Raw genomic sequence first — 16,214 nt, 5'->3', positions numbered from 1 at the left:
CGGTGTGTGCCGGAGCTAGTTGGGAAGATATTAGTGTAACATTCGATGTAGTACGATAACAAATCTGCAAGATATCATTTGAGTGCTACCGATTCTGGACGAGCAGTTGGACAGCTCGAAAGAGGCGAAAATGTTACTACTGCGACCACAGTAATGGGTGTGTTCAAGAGTATCATCTAGCAATTAAAAAAGGCTGCCGAAGCCGGAAAGCTATGCGAAAGTTTGCCGATGGCCGTAGACGGATCACGGCACCGCAAAATTGTAGCCATAGTGGCAAAAAGGTACAGACATATCGCTGCTAGGCAGATAGCTGCAGTCCTTGCAGGCTATACCGGTGCATGCGACTCTCCCAGAACCATTTTGCGGCGATTAAATAAGGCTGGTTTTTATTCCAGAAAATCTAATAAATGCATCCCACTTCAACTACGTCATCCTGAAGGTATGAGTTTGTTGGTTTAGGGAGTATGTTGAGTGGTCCAGAGTGAAGTTCTCCGAAGAGTCTCGCTTCACTGTAACAAGTGATTCTGGCTATAAGTTTGTGTGGAGATGGAGTGGAACTCGTTAAATACCACAGAGGTTCATCAACGTCACCGGTATTATCTAGGCGTTACGGTGCGAGCAGGCATTATGCACGATGGCCGAACACCGCTGCATATCTTTCTGCGAGGTGCCGTTACAGCACACACGTATCGCAGATTATTTCGTATCATTTCCTGCAGTTTAGGGATGTGGTAGGTCCCGACTTTCTGTTTCTGATCGACAATGCCCGCCCAAAAAGGACAGCTGAGTTGTCTGTGCGACACACTGGAAAACGAAATTATTAAAAGTGTGGAAAGGACTGCAAACTTCCCCAGTGTAAGACCTATAAAGATTGCGTGGGATGGTCGTCGCAGAGATGTTCCTCAAAGAATACCCCTCTTGAATCGTGGAATAAGTGAAAAGCACCTTGAGCGACGAGTGGAACCATGTACCGCGAGGACTCCTAACAGCTGAGTATCCAGCGTGAACAACAGGTGAAAAATGTTCATTAGTGCCGATGAGCGCATATTCCTTACTGCAAGTGTCCAATATCGACTTTTATGTTGAGAGACTGACGTGTGTCAAACATAAATGTTATTTACGTCTCTAATCTTGCTCTTCCATGTGGTGAAATCTATACAGTTTTCCGTTATACGAGGGTTGCCCAGAAAGTAATGCACCGCCTTTTTCTCTCGACCGAAAATAATTCTACGAATGTGAAACGTTACATATGTATCATCTGAGGTCTTCTGAGTGACCGCGCCAAATTTTCTTCGCTTCCGATAATCGTAGCTGCAGGACAGTTTCAATATGGCGTCTGTACGTAATGTACGTTACAACAAAGTGCCGTCATTGAATTTCTCACTGCAGAGAAAGAAACTGTGGGGAATATTCACAAACGCTTGCGCAAAGTCTATGGAGAACCTACTGTCGACAGAAGCACAGGCAGTCGCTGAACACGGAGGGTGGGGTCGTCAGAAGGCTCCACGGTTTGCAGCGGTCGGGGAGACCATCCACGGCTGTCACACCTGACAGCCCTGACCTAGCCCCCTCGTATTTACACTTGTTTGAGCCATTAAAGCATGCCATTCGTGGAAGACATTTTCAGGACGATGAGGAGGTGATTCACACAATAAAGCATTGGCACCGTCATTAGGGCAAGGATTGGTGCCGGCAACGCATACACACCCTTGTTTCGCGCTGGAGGGAAGTCAGAGGGCGATGGAGATTACGTGGAAAAATAGGGTGTATAGATAAATCACCGTTCTTTCATGTCTTTAATTCTCATTATGTTCAATAAAGAACTGAAGGAAAAAAATGCGGTGCGTTTCTTTATGGCAACCGTCGTAAAAATACCACTCCGTCTCTGTTACGTATGAATTGTGTTTCATGTCGTCCATCACTGCCTGTCAGAATTCCTATCCAATAATTTCTCTGTTCCTGAGTGACTGCCACGCAGTGTAGTAGCGAGAGGCACACTCAAGGAGCATCACAGTGGGAAAATCACATACTCATTCTGAGGCTTAACTGATAACAGCTCTTGCCACGCACCATTCACAAACAAAATACTAGGGTCACTCCAAAAGAAATGGACACTGTATTTTTTTTTTAAATCCATCTTTTATTCTACATGTTTGAAAATTTTACAGTGTGTAGATACATCCTTTAGGAACAATATTTTCATTTCCCCACATAATTTCCATCCCTCCCAACTGCCTTACGCCATCTTGGAACCAGCGCCTGTATACCCGCACGGTAAAATTCTGCACCAACGTGCAGGATCCACTGTTTGGCAGCGTGCACAAGGGAGTCATCATCTTCAAAACTTTTTCCACGTAGAGAGTCTTTCAGTTTCCCAAAGAGATGATTCTCACATGCAGCCAGGTCAGGACCGTAAGGTTGGTGTTTCAGTGTTGTCCATCCGAGTTTTGCGATCGCTTCCATGGTTTCTAGACTGACATGTAGCCGTGCATTGTCGTGCAACAGCAAAACATCCTGCTTTTGCCGATGTGTTCGAACACGACTCACTCGAGCTTGAAGCTTCTTCAGTGTCGTCACAATGCATCAGAATTTATGGTGGTTCCACTTGGCATGATGTCCACAAGCAAGAGTCCTTCGGAATCGAAAAACACCTTAGCCATAACTTTTCCAGCAGAAGGTGTGGTTTTGAATTTTTTTTTCTTGGGTGAATTTGCATGATGTCACTCCATTAATTGCCTCTTCGTCTCTGGTGAAAAATGACGGAGCCGTGTTTCATCACCTGTCACAATTCTTCCAAGAAATTCATCTCCACTATTCCCGTATTGTTCCAAAAGTTCGCTGTATATCGTTTTTCTTGTTTCTTTGTGAGCCACTGTCAACATCCTGGGAACCGACCTGGCACAAACCTTTTTTAATGCCAAAATTTTCATTATTCTGCAAACACTTCCTTCCCCTATCCCAACGTAGCGTGACCATTCGTTCACTGTGATGCGTCTGTCAGCAGTCACCAATTCGTTAACTCTGTGCACATTGTCTGGAGTGTGCGCAGTACGAGGCCTGCCGCTACGGGGAGAATCCTCAATATTGCCGTGCCCACTTTCATCACGTAACCTGCTTGCCCACCGACTAACTGTACTGCGATCGACAGCAGCAGAATTCTATGACAGCACATTGCTTCTGACGAACGTCAAGTGTAGCAGCCATCTTGAAGACGTGCTGTGACGGCGCCATTCACGGGAACAGGTTGCACTAAGTTTGAAAACAAGCAGGAAGGATGTATCTACACACTGTAAGACGTTCACACATGCAGATTGAAAACTGTATTTTTAAAAAAATAGTGTGCATTTCTTTCGGAGTGACCCTCGTAGTAGGGAAAGGACAAAATGGCACTAGCATCCTAAATAACTTCCATGGCATACTGCAAGTTGGCTGGCAGTAGACGGACGTAGTTGTGGAAGAGAGACGCGGAGGGCGAGGACGATGTGAAGTCTGCCGGCAGCGTGTCCGGCGCCGCTGGCAGGTGAACGACGGTCCGATGTGTTTGCTGGTTAATTCTTGAAGCTGCTGCGACGAAAGTGGCGTCATACCGAGCATGGAGGGAGCGCGCGGCACAGGGGCGTCTCATGCAGTTTGCAGCAGCCGTGAGGGTCAACGGTCCCTGCATTAAACACATCGGCTCCCGCGAGGAGAAGGCGGGCTGACAGCGCGGGCGCGCAAACACGCACATACACCACGGCCGCAGCCAGTTACTCTGCTCCGGGCAGGAAAACACCCATCTGGGAGCCGCTCTTGCCGTAGCTTAGAAGTTGCGATCAGATAAACATTTTCCACGCAATCGACGTTAGAAACAGTGTATCTTCAGTCGTAAAATGTTTTAAATTGACTGGCAATGCAATTGCGGCTAGGAAAAAAATATAGCCTTAAACTCTTCGCCTCTATCCCCCACGTCTCACTGATCCCATACCTCGCACCTACTCCTTTCCTTTTCTCTCTTCCTCTTGAGGGGCGACGGGATAATAATAATAATAATAATAATAAGTTCATAAGTAACAGGAAATAATAGAGTATTGTTCGCCGTCTTTTACGAGAGCCTGGAAACTACTTTCGTGGTCAGGCAGAAAGCGATGGAGGACATACTAACTATAGTTTCCAGTGTACAAGTCTACATTCTTCTCTAGCCCACAGACAGAAATGCTTCTATTCTCTATTTACTCTGCAAGGTTAGGAACTATGATAGTAAATGAATATTTTGAGTTCTAATTGATAAATATATTTGATCCTTTTCCACATAGTAATAATCTTGACGATTATACCGTAAATAAATGTGTCTATCGTAAACAGCACTACAAGTAGTTTAGAGGCGACATCTACGGTAAGTTCTCATTAAATGGTCTTCCGCTCTGACTGCTGATAATCTAAATAATTGCTCACCTAAAAAGTGGAAAATAATTGTCACCACTTGCCACGCGGATCTGTTAAAATTACTTCCTGTTTGTACCGAAAACGTGAATTTAGTTGCGGTCTGACTGCGACATCGCTGGCCGGTGTGGCCGTGCGGTTCTAGGCGCTTCAGTCTGGAACCGCGTGACCGCTACAGTCGCAGATTCGAATCCTGCCTCGGGCATGGATGTGTGTGATGTCCTTAGGTTAGTTAGGTTTAAGTAGTTCTAAGTTCTAGGGGACTGATGACCACAGATGTTAAGTCCCATAGTGCTCAGAGCCATTTGAACCATTTGACTGCGACATCATCTGAGACGTCGAATACTCCGGCGTTTGACTGACGTGGACGGGACGGTAGCTGGCTTCAAATGGTTCAAATGGCTCTGAGCACTATGCGACTTAACTTCTGAGGTCATCAGTCACCTAGAACTTAGAACTAATTAAACCTAACTAACCTAAGGGCATCAGACACATCCATGCCCGAGGCAGGATTGGAGCCTGCGCCGTAGCGGTCGCTCGGCTCCAGACTGCAGGGCCTAGAACCGCACGGCCACACGGCCGGCCGGTAGCTGGGTGCGAATTGAAGTCTTGCCTCTTGGGCTGTATTTATATACGGGCGCTGCGGACGGCCATGGGAACATCTGCTTTTATCCGCTCTATGCCCACGGTAGCAGCCTCTAACTGGCCGCTTTCTCAGACACACAATATCTTATAACAATCTCATGAACCAATTTTGAATCTTCGTAATTTTTGTATGAATGTAGTTAAATTAGTTAAAATCACAGAGTAAGTTTTACCTCACGCGCATTTAAACTTTGCCGTCTAGAGTTTTTAGAACGGAACTGACAGAAGAGCATGACCTCTGTACTACAACTTTAAGAGACCTTTTATAGGTTGTCATTAACATCAAGGTATTAAAACTTGTTATAGGTCTATTATTTAATAGGTTTCAACACGTGCTCTAATCAGAGCTTTCTAGCTTTGATATAACAGATACTTAATCTTTTACAAATAAGGACGTATTTGAAACTTCCTGGCAGATTAAAACTGTGTGCCCGACCGAGACTCGAACTCGGGACCTTTGTCTTTCGCGGGCAAGTGCTATACCAACTGAGCTACCGAAGCACGACTCACGCCCGGTACTCACAGCTTTACTTCTGCCAGTACCTCGTCTCCTACCTTCCGAACTTTACAGAAGCTCTCCTGCGAACCTTGCAGAACTAGCACTCTTGAAAGAAAGGATATTGCGGAGACATGGCTTAGCCACAGCCTGGGGGATGTTTCCAGAATGAGATTTTCACTCTGCAGCGGAGTGTGTGCTGATATGAAACTTCCTGGCAGATTAAAACTGTGTGCCCCACCGAGACTCGAACTCGGGACCTTTGCCTTTCGCGGGCAAGTGCTCTAACCAACTGAGCTACCGAAGCACGACTCACGCCCGGTACTCACAGCTTTACTTCTGCCAGTACCTCGTCTCCTACCTTCCAAACTTTCCTTTCTTTCAGGAGTGCTAGTTCTGCAAGGTTCGCAGGAGAGCTTCTGTAAAGTTTGGAAGGTAGGAGACGAGGTACTGGCAGAAGTAAAGCTGTGAGTACCGGGCGTGCGTCGTGCTTCGGTAGCTCAGTTGGTTAGAGCACTTGCACGCGAAACGCAAAGGTCCCGAGTTCGAGTCTCGGTCGGGTACACAGTTTTAATCTGACAGGAAGTTTCATATCAGCGCACACTCCGCTGCAGAGTGAAAATCTCATTCTGGAAGGACGTATTTGTTCAAATTTTGGTTTCCAGTAAATGACTCGGAATTATTAGAGGTAGATCAATGGGGTCACGTAGTTATTATTTTTATGTTGAACTGAGGCTTCATACGAATGTTTGGCTTTCTAGCTTTATTATTTAGCGCCACTTATTTTTTTCTTAAAACCTTGTATTTAGGGAAAGATATTCATCTGATTCTTCTGAGATATGACAATTTACATATTAATATACTGAAGCACACACTGACAAAGCATGGAAAAGCAACTTCAACTTTTAATTTGATTCTTAAATTAAGGTGCAATATTTGTATGCTACGCATAGGCGCTTTCTGGTGACACGGCGCTAGTAGCACTGAATTGGGTTAAGTCCCGGTACTCTCGCTCGGCTCTGTATCTCTCAAATGTTACAGCGCTTGTTTGACCACACTCTCCTCTTGTTCATCCCTCCCTTCGTTCCCCCTCTCACACCGCCCCGTTTTTATACAGGAACCCACAGAAAATTTTGATTCAAATAACATTATTTAATTTGCATGCTAGCCATCTGAAGCACAAAGAAAAATTTGAGTAAACCAGTGAAAATGTGTCTTCCGACGTACTAAGCATTCACTATTCTGAGATGAAGTATTCTGAAGGCTGGAAATATTTGTACGAAGGAAACGAGTTCGAGGTGGTTCTGAGGGAAACTTGATAACATTGTAAACTTGTTAAAACTGTTAACCAGCAGACAGTCGAAAACACAGAAATTTACCATTTCTGTTACATCAAAAAGCAAGATTAGCACGTAGTAACATATTCCTCTTTAACATTCCGCTGATATACACTGATCAGCCTGAACATGATGACCACCTATCTAATAGCCGATACGTCCAACTGTGGCAAGGGTAAGACCGGCGACGCGTCGTGGCATGGAAGCAATGAGGCCCTGGTTGGTCGCTGGGGCACCAAATCTGCATACAAAGGACATCTGATCTCCGTAAATTCCGGGGAGAGGGACGATGAGCTCTGACACCATGTTCAATCACATCCCACGTGTGTTCGATTGGGTTCAGATATGGCGAATTGGGGGAGGCTAGTACATCAACTGAAACTCGCCACTATGTTCCTCGAACCACTCAATCACACCTCTGGCGCTGTGACATGGCCAATTATCTTGTTGAAAAATTCCACAGCTGTCCGGAAATATGATCGTCATGGAGGGTTGTACGTGGTTTGCAACCAGCATAAGATACTCCTTGACCATCTCCAGCTCCACTGGACCCATGGATGCCCACTTGAATGTCCCTCGGAGTATGATGGGGCCGCCTCCAGCTTGTCTTGTAGTACAGGTATCAAGGATATGTTCTCCTAGAGGACGACGAATTCATGTCCTCCCATCGGCATGATGAAGAACTGCGCCAACGTGCAGTGCCGATGGTCACTTACCCATTTCAGTCGTGGTTGCGATATACAGGTGTTAACATTGGCACATGCGTGCGTCACTGGCTGCGGAGGCCCGTCTTTAGGAATGTGCGGTGCACCGTGTGTTCATACACACTTGTACTCCGCCCAGCTTAAAAATCGGGTGTCAGTTATCATAACGAATATCACGTGCTCAGTGCATGGAGTATTACTTCATACTTGCGCTGTTGTTCTAATGAGGAATGTTCAGAATTTCAGCCGTACTAAGGTGCTCACTGTATGGAATGGTTTAGCAAACGGTTGCATATGGTTGCTGAGCACATAGGAAATTACTCGTTGCGAAACAAGCGGATGCATATTTACGTCGGAAGCAAAGTAGCATTTTGAGCAGCAAACATTTCCGACATCTGCATTGAACTTCAGGCACATTCACGTGAAACACGGAGATCGTTCTAAAGTTACAGGCAGATTTCCAGGAGCTGCACATGGTGCCTGTAATTTAAACTGTGGACCCAATTTCACAGTTCTGTTTTGTTTCTCAATAATACAAATGTCCACCTTCCTTTTAATATTGTGAAACAGTGCGAACAAACGGAAGAAACTATAGTAAAATGCGAAAAATTAACGGAGCCAACATTTATGTGGTTGCAAGAACCGTGAAAAGGTTTAAAATATTTACATTATCTATCACAGCGGAATATCATTGCGGCATAAAATATCAGATTATAGATTACCTCAATTTCCTGGTGTCCTCCCTAGGAAAACTCTTGTACTTAAAACTTTGTGTTGAAAATAACAAGAAAGCATTCCCCCTCCCCCTCCACAGTGAACAAATTCATTTAATTAACAGGAAAAGCATTTTCATTAGAGTATGTATCTGACGAACTCATTTTTGGATACCTGGCAACTGTTGCCGTCAAGTGAAGTTTTTCAAAGGGTCGCTGACTGGTTAAACTATCAAAGAATACGTATACCTAAGGTCGTGAGGAGTGTTGTGTTTGTATGAATGCAGCTGACATTAGAAAACGGATGTCTTACAATTGGTCGATGTCTGCGAAAATTTGTGTGTATTCTGTCTCTAAATGTACAGTCGTGGACAAAACGAGTGAGACCCCTCACCTTTTCGTTATGCTGATCCGCACAGCTTTAAAGTCTGCTACACAGCATAACAGGCAAGGAGACGAAGTGCTACCAACATACTATGCACAGGCTTGAAATTGAAAAACTATCCGAACTATGTCAGACTGTTTTCAATCATGTCTAAGACTATATTAAAGCTGATTAGTGTGTTAAACACAACACGTAAATATAAGATATATATGGAAGACGAAACGCCAATTAGTATGAACTGTACTAACAAAAATGAATTTCAGCTTAACGAGATAACATAACTGTTTAAGTAATACAAAGTACTCCAGATCGTTAAGAATTAGCAAAATAATGTGCGCATTCGGCCGCGAAGCGGTCTTTGTCAACGTCAAACCAGTCATACTGGATTACCGTTGCTTACCTACCATTAAAGGGTTGCAAATGTAGCAATGCGTGAAGATTTAACGAAATTCGGTTAAAGATCATTCAGTGCCACACGTAAGTCAATTCACGTATTGACAGAAGAGGAAAAATTAGGCAGTAACAAGTATGCAATTATACGAGAGTTTGATATTGACATCCACAGGGCGCAGGTACAGAACAGAGGTAGCAATAAAACGTATTGAGAGCGCGAGAATATCTTAAAATTGCTTTACTGATAGTCTAAGAGTGGGACGGTAGTGAAATAGTCCGAAGTTGGTTCGATGAACCCTCTTCCAGGCACGTAAGTCTGGGTGGCAAAGAAATCCTGTAGATGTAGTCATGTAGATGTAACAACGAAATTATGTTGAAATTGCGACATGTAAGTTACATTTGATTTGAACATCGAAGTTGTTTGCTGTTTATTTATTTTTTGTTCATTATTTTCAGCTATAGACAAACACCTAGGTACGTTAAATTGATACTGAAACAAAGTGTCATGCATGGACCAGTAATAATAAATTCTTAACTACTTGTTATAGTACTGCAGTGTCTGCCAGCGTCTTCAGAAATGGATATTGCATACGAAGTTCCTAGGGTGTTTATAAGTTGCTATTGCAGAAGACTTCGAACAAAATTTGAATGTAGCTTCGTAAAAGTCCCGTGATCAAACGATCTGAGTTGCTGGCGAATACAGTTTATCCTCACTAGACAGTATATATTATCATTATACATGAGGTGAAAATGGTTTCGTCAGGTGCGGTGGCTGAGCGGCTGTTTTTTTTTTTTTTGTTGTTTTTTTTTCCTCTTGTCCGTTGTATTTGGTTGTCGCGGACGTCACAAGACACCCGTTAAAGTTCGTTTGTTGATCCTTCCAATCAGGTTTTTTTTTACAGAGGCCAACCAGCTCTCTGACAGAAAGTTCGTTTGTTGATCCTTCCAATCAGTTTTTTTTTTTTTTTTTTTTTTTTTTACAGAGGCCAACCAGCTCTCTGACAGAACACGCTGAGCTACCGTGCCGGCGTCCTAGGCGTTTCAGTCACGAACCGCGCGGCTGCTTCAGTCGCAGGTTAGAATCCTACCACAGGCATGGACGTGTGTGATGTCCTTAGGTTAAGTGGGTTTAAGTAGTTCTAGGTCTAGTGGATTGATGACCTAAGCAGTTTGGTCGCATAGTTCTTAGAGCCATTATTTGACCTTTCGTGTAAATTTTCTTTACATAAACGGCCGTATCTTTAGATTGCGTTGACATAGAAGCTCACTTTTTTACCCAACCAAGGGACCATATACCACAGGAAGTGTGATACATTTCCGCTTATTATGTCTACCCGTACTCGAGGTAAACGGGTTTTAACGGTTGGGTAGACAGATTGAAGGTCAAGAAAGTGAGACTAGTAGGGTTCCATTTTTACCGATTTAGGTGACGAAAATAGCTACGACAGTCACTGAAGATGAGAGCCGCAAAAATAATTACCCCGACTCTTTATTCGAAATGTTCTGGATGTAGTCGATACATCAGGACATTACTCGTAGCTACGCTTTCGATCCAAATCACGTTCTCAGGAATGCAATTATAATCCATTTGCCTATACACGTCGTAATTCAGATCCCAATATTAATGCCACCGTGTTTTGTAAGTGCGAGCATTCCCATTGCTAGCTAGCTTAAGAAACACTTCTGCTAATGAACGTTTTCTGGCTGTGGCGACTCTAATGGAGAATTCGAAACATTGTATAATACGTTCGGCAGCTATGTAGCCGTTTATTTCCTGGGGTGGTGCGGAATTATCCTACTAAATTTACTCGCTAATAACAGTATTTTGTTATTTGCATAAACATCCTTAATGATTGTCACATAAGCGGTGACATAAAGGCAGAAAATTCATGTTATTGAGTCCGGAAAGCTCTATGCAACAGAAAATCCAGATCATTTTGCCATTTTCATTGCGAAATTGCCGACTTATTCATGTCTGTGGTAATAATAGAGGGCTATTTGCCTGGGTTGTCTGCTAGTGCAGTGAAAGGTGTATGCTACTGCAAGGAGGTCTGGTTTTTTTTCGGTTCTAATCTCGATGGAGGCAGATAGACTATCAGTGAAGCAATTTTAAGAAATTCTCGCGCCCCCAATACGTTTTATTGCTACTTTTATTCTGTACCGATGCCCTGTGGATGTCAATATGAATTGACTTAAGTGTGGCACTGAATGATTTTTAACTGAATTTCGTTATGACTCTTCACGCATTGCTAAATTTGCACACTTTAATGGTAGGTCAGCAACGGTAACCCAGTATGTCTGGTCTGAACGTTGACACAGACCGTTTCGCGGCAGAAAGCGCATATTATTTTGCTATTTCGTGACGATCTGGGGTCCTTTGTATTACTAAAACAGTTATGTTATCTCGATAGGCTGAAATTCATTTTTATCAGTACAGTTCATACTAATTGGCATTTCTTCTTCCATTTATATCTTATATTTACGTGTGGTGTTTAACACACTAATCAGCTTTAATATAGTCTTACACATGATTGAAAACAGTCTGACATAGTTCGGATAGTTTTTCAATTTCACGACTGAGCATAGTACGTTGGTGGCACTTCGTCTCCTTGCCCGTTATGCTGTGTAGCAGACTTTAAAGCTGTGCGGATCAGCATAACGAAAAGGCGAGGGGTCTCTCTCGTTTTATCCACGACGGTACAAGCAAATATTCATGAAATTCTCTACGATCTACCATCATGCCTTAAAGCATCAGCAGGCCAAGAGTTCAAAAAAAGCTGATTTCCACATTACATGATAAAAAATTACGTGATTCAGAACAGAAAATTAGAGTATCTGAACAAAAATCTTATTGTAAGGAAAATTCATTAGATGTTATTATACCGTCTAGTTTCCAGGATGAAACCGTGTACCGATATTAATGCTGAGTAACACATGAATGCAAAAAAGAATTTCTAAGAGAATTATTCTCAAACTAAGGTTTAAAAAGTGTTTGGCAAACTATGCTGAATGTCGGGAAAACGAGTACGCGAAGCTATTAACACGTTGAAAAGGTAGGCACAAAGCTGCTGCCCTGGTGTTCAGGGAACCTTTTTGTTGCCGTCGAATTAAGTAGACTTAACGTTGATTTTGACAAATCCATAGTTCTAGGAACTGCTATTTCAGATATTTGTAAGATTTTGTTATATTTTTAAGTTACTGGTAAATGTGGAAGGAATATTAGACAAAAATGCTACATGGACAGCTTAATGTATCACGTAACTACCTCAAATATTCATGATGTTTAAACATCCTGGGAGATTAAAGCTGTGTGCCGGACCGAGATTCGAGCTCGGAAAGGCAAAGGTTCTGGGTTCGAGTCTCGGTCCGTCACACAGTTTTAATCTGCCAGGATGATTGACAGTATCGCACACTCCGCTGCAGAGCGAAAATTCATTCTGGATTCATAATGTAATCACAAGTGATGTTCATACAAGTGGGTGCAATGAAAGAAGAATTATCAAGGGATATTATTACTGTATTCATAAAAGTGAAAGCACAAGTACACACTCTCGAAACTGACACACAACGTGTAATGCTTAGAGCGAAGAGTGTGACGTGATTCAGCGAAGAAATTACGCAGTAATGATTAACAATTATGATATTTGATTATTGGGATAAATCGACTGTTCAGTTTGTAATTCTTTCCTATTTATGCACATTGTCCACTATAAAACAATGGATTTGGCGTTATCGGTAAATACGATGAACGCTTCATAGTCAATGATAAAGTGAGCGCTATAGCGTGGGATTATTTTCGAGAAGGTGGGCCTAGCGTGGAGCTGTGTGCGCCACAGGGGATGAATTATAATCAAGCACTGGTTGTGGATGAAAGTGAATTTGTAGACTACTTCTGTACGTATTGAAAATGTACTCTTCATATCGTAGGTATAGAAAAGATGTAAACGGAAATTGTAACGTACATGAAATGTTAATATAATTTACTGAAATTATAACCTACATGTTTTAGATATAGAAAAGATGTAAATGTTGCTGTAACTAAAACGGTAACCTACATGTACAGATACATTACAAAAATGAAAATGTGACACACTGGTTGCATATGTACACCGATTGTTATGTATCCTGAAAATGGCTCTGAGCACTATGGGACTTAACTTCTGAGGTCACCAGTCCCCTAGAACTTAGAACTACTTAAACCTAACTAACCTAAGAACATCACAGACATGCATGCCCGAGGCAGGATTCGAACCTGCGACCGTAGCAGTCGCGCGGTTCCAGACTGTATGTAGCGCCTAGAACCGCTAGGCCACTCCAGGCCGGCTATATATCCTTAAATAATAATTGTAACATACTGCTTGTAGATGTAGAAAAGATTTGATTGATGTGGTATGTAACGAAATGTTTCCATAATACTTAATGGGCTACGTATCTTGGTGGTTTACTTGCCAACTATACCGATTATGTCTGTTTTGACCCACAGAGCAGACAAACAAGCGAAGGATCTGTTTGTTCAAACCTGCGAGGCGGACAATTACGGAATTACCATCACCACTGGATGAGAATGATGTCAAAGGAAGCTGTCTGATTTTATGTTTCACAATAAAGTACGAAGTTGTGATTGCGATACCTAAATATATTTAACAGATTTGGCATAAAAGCTACCAGATCCTCACATTTCCCACAAGGAGTCATTGCTTAGAAGGAGGAGAGGAATGTGATTGGCTCTTTCGTTTTCATGGCGGTAAAATACGGATCTGTAGTCTACATCTACACACACCCTCGCAAGTCACTGTACGATCCGTAGCAGAGGTACCCTATACCAATGTACTGTGTGTGTTAAACTGGAAACCTAGAAACGACAGATAGGCTTCGTCCCGCCGTAGCCCTCAGTGGTTCACATCCCCACAACAGGTCATAGCAGTCCACCCACCCCACCGCCGCCCCACACCGAGGCCATGGTTATTGTGCAGTTTGGCACCCAGTTGATCCCCCGGGAACGTGTTATACCAGACGAGTGTAACCTCAAATGTTTGTGTGGTAGAGTAATTACGGTGTGCGCGTACATGGAGACAGTGTTTGCGCAGCAATCGCAGGCGTAGTGTAACTGAGGCGGAAAAAGGGGAACCAGCCCGCATTCACCGAGGTCGATGGAAAATCGCCTTAAAAACAACCCACAGACTGGTCGGCACACTGGACCTCAACAATGATCCGCTGGGCGGATTCGTACCGAGGACCGGCACGCCTTGCCGCTCGGAAGCAGCGGCCGTGCGGCCGTGCGGCGAGCCGGGTGGGCTACCTGTACCACTACTAGCCATTTCCTTTCTATGTTTCTGCATGAGGCCTAATTTCTCTTATCTTCGTGGTTCTTACGCGGAACGGATGTTAGCGGCAACAGAATCGTTCTTTAGTCAGCTTCAAATGCCGTTCTCTAAATTTTGTCAATAGTGTTCCGCGAAAAGAAATTCGAGAGATAAATATTTACATTGACATCGAAATTTTCTCACACATTCTTAAGAAAGAGACGTGGCCTAATAAGCTGTTGGAAAAGTGATTGGACAAGGTTATACGGCTGTACATACCGAGGTGTATTTGGGAGAGTTAAATATGCACAGCAGAACTGGCTTCAAAACGCTGTGATTGATCTATTTCCAAACAAAAAAAGAGATAGCGAGCTTTTGTCAGACGAGCTAAACGTTTGTGTTAGCCTCGTTCTCTGATTAACTTATCCCCCCCCCCCCCAATAAAAAAGGAGGGGTGGCTTAGGAAGCGAGAGGGGTGTGGGAGTAGTTTTCCTTACAAAAGGCAGAGGTGTGAGCGGAGAGGATGGGGTAACGAAGTTGAAGAAAAGTTCAAGGCCATATTTCACCAAAAGTCGACACAGCATGTCTAATAATCACTCTGTGCAGAAACCTTATAGGGTTTTACCAAGGTTCCTCTTAAGTTGATTCTAAGAATATCACCTGTCCATGTAGTATCTTGCCAGGTGTAAGACAGGATTACTGATTTCCAGTCAGAAAAGTCATAGTTAATAGTAACTGATGGGAAGTCACCTAGTGAAACGAAAATGATATCTGCTTGTCCGCCGGGACCTGTTTTGGGCCCCCTGCTGCTTACAATGTATACAGCATATTTCCGTAATGTTACAGACATTCCCGAGTAAGATTTTTAGGAGTAATACAGAAGGATAAATGTATCAATTTGAGGCAAGGGATCCTGATTCGGAAACGACAGAGTCGAAAGTTATAGGCGAAAATCGTTCTGATACCTGTGACAGTGGAATGTCTGTACCGGTATAGTTGTTGCTAAAATTGTAGGATAGGCAATTTTAATAGGTGGTAGTACGGACCAAATGAAGAAATAGATATCTCTTAAACATCGGCTGTAAAGAGCATACCTTAAGAGTTTTCTGCTCTTATTCGGTGGAAGAAATGTGTTTCAGAGTTTATAACAGGAACACGTACCCATAGCCTTGGGCTGTGCATTGTAGAGTCCATGTTTATCACACTCTTCCTTCTTCTTGTTTTGGTCCACGTTACCACCTCTGTAAGATGCCTACCCTACAACTTAGAAAAAACATTATTGGTACATGTATACCACTCTCAAAGGTATGAGCTCAATTTTATCTTATCGTTTTCCGTCAAATAGTCATTACAAGATCAAATAGAATTCCAAAATTATTTGGACGAGTTATATGTACGGTGCAGAAAGTGTTAATTCGCACTAAACAATAGAAAGGTATCAGATTCTTCACATGAATATTAAAAATGTATCCGTTCAGTTTCAGGTACACAATAAGTCTCACAAATTTAAAGACTGTCAGTTCAATTAAGTACCGGAGCATTACACTTACAAACAATTTAAGCTGGAACCACCACATAAAAATGTTCTTGGGATGGCGAATCAAAGACTGTGCGTTATTGGCAGAACATCCTGTGCTGGAGTTCTGCCGCGTGCGACGGGCCCCTTAACACACAAAACTGACTGACGGCATTGTAAAAGTTCAAAGAAAGGCAGCTCGTTTTGCACTGTCACGAAATAGGTGTGAGAGTTTCACTGATATAATACGGGAGTTGGAGTGACAGTCCTTAAAGCAAAGGCGGTGCTTGTTACTGTGAGATG

Source organism: Schistocerca piceifrons, chromosome 3 (genome assembly GCF_021461385.2).
Source record: "Schistocerca piceifrons isolate TAMUIC-IGC-003096 chromosome 3, iqSchPice1.1, whole genome shotgun sequence".
NCBI lineage: Eukaryota > Metazoa > Arthropoda > Insecta > Orthoptera > Acrididae > Schistocerca > Schistocerca piceifrons.
The sequence above is the reverse complement of the archived record's forward strand: the minus strand, read 5'-3'. Positions refer to the sequence as shown.